Source organism: Apis dorsata, unplaced genomic scaffold, assembly GCF_000469605.1.
Source record: "Apis dorsata unplaced genomic scaffold, Apis dorsata 1.3 scaffold_507, whole genome shotgun sequence".
NCBI lineage: Eukaryota > Metazoa > Arthropoda > Insecta > Hymenoptera > Apidae > Apis > Apis dorsata.
The window spans coordinates 65,437-70,704 of record NW_006263735.1 but is presented as its reverse complement, the minus strand read 5'-3'; the positions used below and the strand labels follow the sequence as shown (position 1 = coordinate 70,704).

Sequence of the window (5,268 nt, the reverse complement as noted above, 5' to 3'; positions counted from 1 at the left end):
CCGCACCGAGTGCCGCTCCCGCTAAGCGGAAGATTATCTAAATAGACTCCGTGCTACCAGGCAGAAGAGAGAGGGAGAACGGTGGCCGGGGAGAGAGAGGAAGCCGAAACGAGGTGGTATTTATACGTCGTGTCTTTTGGAGAGCCGGTGAATCCGCGACATCCCTAAGAGAGAGGGAAGGGGACAGAGGAATATTGCTCATTATCGTTTGTCGAACAGCTTCGAGACGTTTTCACAGATTTTGCTGATCGCTTGGTAAAAGCGAAGAATGAAAATTCGAACGAAAATGCGCAAAAGTTTAAGCGATAAGGGAGATTTTGCGCGGAGGAATCTGATAACGTGGATTGGTAGGGGTAAATGGAGGAGATACCACACACGGAGTGTACGAAAATGGAAGCAAAGCATAGACAGCCAATGACCTCCTACAGTCAAGCGACAATTTGGCTTCTATATACCTATAATTATTTTACTTTTCTTTAAATTGTATTATTATTTATCTAGGATTTTCTAAAAATTTATAAATTATTATTATATATACTTTTATAAACATTTTTTGACTAACTAAAAGCAACATATTTCTAATATTTCTCCTAATAATTATCGTACAGGTTATAAGAGCTGAACCAGTAGCTAAAGAAAATTGGAATTATCGTCGAGTAAATAAATTTGTAAGCGGAAAACTGGTTAAATATTCGTAATTGATAGATTATCGAACGTTGATTCTTTTGAAAAAAAATAGAGGAGAGAGAAAAAAAAGAAAGAAAGAACGATCACATAAACGATACTGGACTTAGGTAAATTGATTCTTCACGCACGATTGAACAGGATACCGTGCTAACGATCATCGTGAAATAATTCTATACAGTATCTGGAATCCTATTACAATTTTCATTGCTCTAATGAAATTACCGATATTCGAAATAGATGTTCGAAATTCATAGAGGATGCAGTGTTCTTCGTTCGTATTATTTCCATACGACTTTCCGAATATAGAGAAAGAAATTTAGTACTCGGTAATTCGAGGTGAAAAATCTTGAACGAACATTTCCACACCTGTCTTGATACAGCTGCCAAAACCGATCGCTTGGTCTGAATTTCTCGGTCGATGACGCAACAGTGAACACAATCATCGAAAAAACACGACTTGTGGCATTTGTTGAGACAACAGCGGGATATAATGTACATATAAGAACGAAGGAATTTGATCTTATTTACGCTTGTCGTGCACGGAAGTCGAAGCAAGTATTACAGGTGAGTTTCGAAGAATTAAATCCTAAGGCAACAAATTACGAGAGATATATTCTACAAATAATTATTTCCAATTCTTTTTTTTTTCCTTTAAAGAGAAGAAAAATTATCAAATAAATACATTACAACAAGAATTAAAAGCCTAGATCACTATATTCATTCCATCCAAACCAAATCCATGATACGATACTTAAAGAAAAATAGTTGTTCACAATTCAAATTCGAAATCCATTGCCCAATGAAACGATAATATCTGTAATAAAAATAAAAAATAAGATATCACACGATGTGTTTAAGAAAATTCGAAACGCAATGTTACGTGATAGCAAGAAAGAGTCGATTGTCTCTCAAATTAAAAATAATTCAAAGTGAGAAAAGGGCACGTAAATCAAAACCAATCCCAGCTTTCAACTATCAAACTCTTTGGTGATTTATCGTGGCCACAGTGATCTTCCTATGAAACGAGGAGAAAAAACGTGGCAGCGCCCCGTTACGGTTCGTCTTAATGGGCCACGATGTTAGAGGGACACGAGGAGAAGGCCGCACACGCATCCTCTCGATGCACAACCGACTTCTTTCCTCCCCCATAGGAGGAGACAACCGCGGCGAGGAACGGTTCAGGGCTTCCGGCATCGGCGAGATTACCGGCAAACTTCGACTTTCACCGATCGATAAAAAATCTCCATCTTTTCCGCTCGAACAACGGCGCGGGACGATCGAACATTATATTCATAAATAGCGGACCAACGTGCTTCCATTGTACTTTCTCGTGTGATTATCGTGTGGCCGAGGCCCGTTCCACGAAAGGATACGCTTCGTGATCCCGCTACGTACAGAAGGAGGATACGAGATTTTAACAGGTGGAGCTATTTAGCTTAGGAACGATTGTTCAACGAGATCGAAGATTTTATTTGGCGAATCGAGCGTTGTTGAATTATGTATCGAGCGAGTTGTTGGTTGAATGTTCGATCGACTTTCGTTATTGACGTTTCGTTTTTCGGAGAAGAATTATCTATGGGGATAATTCTAGCGAACGATCCATTTTAAATATTCTTTATTTTCATGATTGATTTGTTTTGATTCTCCTTAAATATTGAATAGTTGATATAAATCTGTCAAATAGTGAAATAGTTTCTCGAATTCTACGCACAAATTTCATAAACTTGACTCGATTTTCAATTTTATTCACGCTTTCCAAGATATCAAAAATATCAGCTCGTCAAACACAACTTGTTAAATACATACATACGATTAATATACGACAAATATCGAGATATCAAAAGGAAATATTTGTATATTTAATAAATCTTCTGATTAAGATTGGAACGATCGTGTATGTATATATATTTATACTTACTCCTGCAAGGGTTCGAAAACTCTTTCCTGGATGCCATCCACGTAATTCCGCTCGAGAAAGTATTCCCGTTCGATCGCCGTGCAGATATCCATAACAAGTACTTCCTCGGCCGGATGATATTTTCGTTCACGTGGAATTATCATCGACACCTTTCCACCGTGTGATAACACACAAGAAATCACAACTCGCACTTCGAAACAGAAATTTTCCTCGCCGATAAACCTGTCCTCGTCGTGGCGCTTCTCGCTTTCGAACGATCGTTAAATCGACGTCGTTCGATTCTGCACATTACTCGGGATCGACGAGCAATAAACGTTCCACACAAAATCTAGATGTTCCACTTCTGCCTTCACTCTGTTCGTTTTTCTTTTCTTTTTCTTTTTTTGTTTTTAATCTCCTTCTAAACCGATTTCCGTTTCGAATCGATCGAAAAGAGACATTGGACTGGCTCCAATTAGACGGTCGACCGTGATCGAAACGTTTATTGAAAATCTTTAGAGCCCAGATTCCAGATTTCTCTACGCACGTTAGCCTTATCGTTGGCGAGATAATATTATCGTAATATCGTGTTTTTTATTTCTTAGATCGCGAACGATAAACAAATTTTCGTACGCACGAAACGTCTCTCTGTCCTCGTTTCCTCGGGTCGCTAGTTTCAGAGAGGTAATCTTAAAGTCAATGTGACTAGATTAGCAGATCACGAATCGGTTTTTTGCACCGGTCGATCGACACACACACGGATATACTCACAGAGATATATATGCATGCGCGTATATGTGTTCACACAACACGTACAACAGGTATCAACTCGAAGGCATTCTTCACGATTCTTCGAGCGCGCGCGAGATCGCTTTTCACTCCGCTCTTAATTAATCACGAATGCACTGGGGGATTAAGCGCACGGAATGCGCGACGGCTACCATCCACTTTCACTCGAGCTCGACTTTTTTTCTTTTTTCTTTTCCCACAAGATGGATTTTCGGCGGCTCGTTAACCGACCGAATCCGAGAATCAAGAACGTCGAGAACGTCGTCGACGCGCACACCACCGATTATAAATAATTTCTTTCTTCTTTTCCCTTCCACTTGGCTCCGCCACCTTTATCTTAATCGTATATACGTAGGTGCACGCGTATCGCTTTTATCAGCTCACGACAGAGAAACGACACCGTGAACGTTTTGATTTGCCTGTGGAGGAGAGCTCGGGCTCGCCCCCTCGCCGCAATGGGAACATTAATCTCGTCCACTTACCGGACGAAAGGAATTGTATTCCGTAACAGTAGCATATTAAAAGATGCTAATGCGAACCACTTAAACCAGTTTCGCCGAGAAAACCGACCGTCTCTTTCGTACCGATTAATCGATTAATTGGCCGAGCACGAGAGCGGCGAACAGAATCTTTTGGTCGATCGGCCGAAAAACGAAATGTCTGCTTTCCCCTGTTTCCCAAACGTTCGAGCTTTCCTTTCCTCCCCTTGAAAGCTTTCAATTTCTAACGTGCATCATCGGTCGATCATCGTCCTCTAAACCGCTTAACCTCTCGCTCCTTCCAGTTCCTTAAATTCCTCGAGTGCACATGTACTTGCTTACGAATCCCCCCTCGAACGCATCCAACGCGTAGAAGGATTCGATTCGCGAAAAAAAAGAAGCACGACACCGCCAGAAAAAAAAAAAGAAAAAAACTCGGAGGATCCTTCGAAACGCAAACGAAACGAATCGCACAACAATCGTAGCTTTTTTTTTATCCAAAATCTTCAAACCGATTCATCCAGAGGAAATGGTGTAAATCTTACAACACTGATCGTAGAAATCATCACCAGTATCGCGTACACATTTCTCGACCCGGTGTGCACGAATCCAGGAAAACCCACACGCACACATGCGCGCACACACGCACGCATGCATACACACACACATACACACAGACACACACCAAAGATCTTGATCTATCGTGTTCCACCACGAGCGAATCGAGTTCCACGAGTGTCCACCGTGTCCACACCAGGTTTAATTAACGATCGTTGGAGGAATGGAACGGAATACCAACGGCGACGACGGCCAAGTGCGCTCCACGGATCCAGACGTTGGGACCGCTCGGCGACGCTCAACCGTTCTGGTGTAATCGAGGCGATATACACACGGTCGATGCGGTTTCACGGCAGGGAAAGAGAAGGAGTGACTGGGCGAGACAGAGAGCGAAAGAAAGAGAGAAGGAAAGAAGGAGAGAGAGAGAGAGAGAGAGAGAGAGAGAAAGAGAGAGAAAAGAAAGAGAGAGAGAAAGAGAGAGAGGGTTTACATCAGATCAGCCGAGACACGCTGCACGTTTCACAGCCGAGACGACAGACCGATCGAGAACGTATCTCCGGTGGGCCGGCAGAGCACCTCGACGACGAGTTGGAGGCCGACAAATCGGTGCACGGATCCAGCTGGGCACCACGAAGCTGGCCCGATTCGACACGAGAGACCATGGCGTATGTGCACGAGCCGAGCCACGGCACGAACCGGTGCGAAGGAAACCTTCGAGTCGTCGCGAGAGAGTATGCGAGAGAGACCCGAACGGGGCCCAATCTCACTAGAGGGGACCTCTATAGCGCCTTTCCCCTAACTCCGACCGTGTGCGCACACCATGTTGGAATTTTCTTCTTGTTCGCGTTCTCCTCCGCC

General features: G+C 42.9%; 1 protein-coding gene across 1 annotated transcript in view; it reads right to left on the bottom strand.

Moving 5' to 3' along the window:
* Positions 1-5,268, bottom strand: part of LOC102676014 (rho guanine nucleotide exchange factor osg-1) — a 60,343-nt gene extending 55,075 nt beyond the window's left edge. The window contains exon 1 of the mRNA XM_006620357.2: positions 2,606-5,268. The gene's annotated coding sequence lies outside the window, so the exon portion shown is untranslated. The remainder of the gene's footprint in view (positions 1-2,605) is intronic.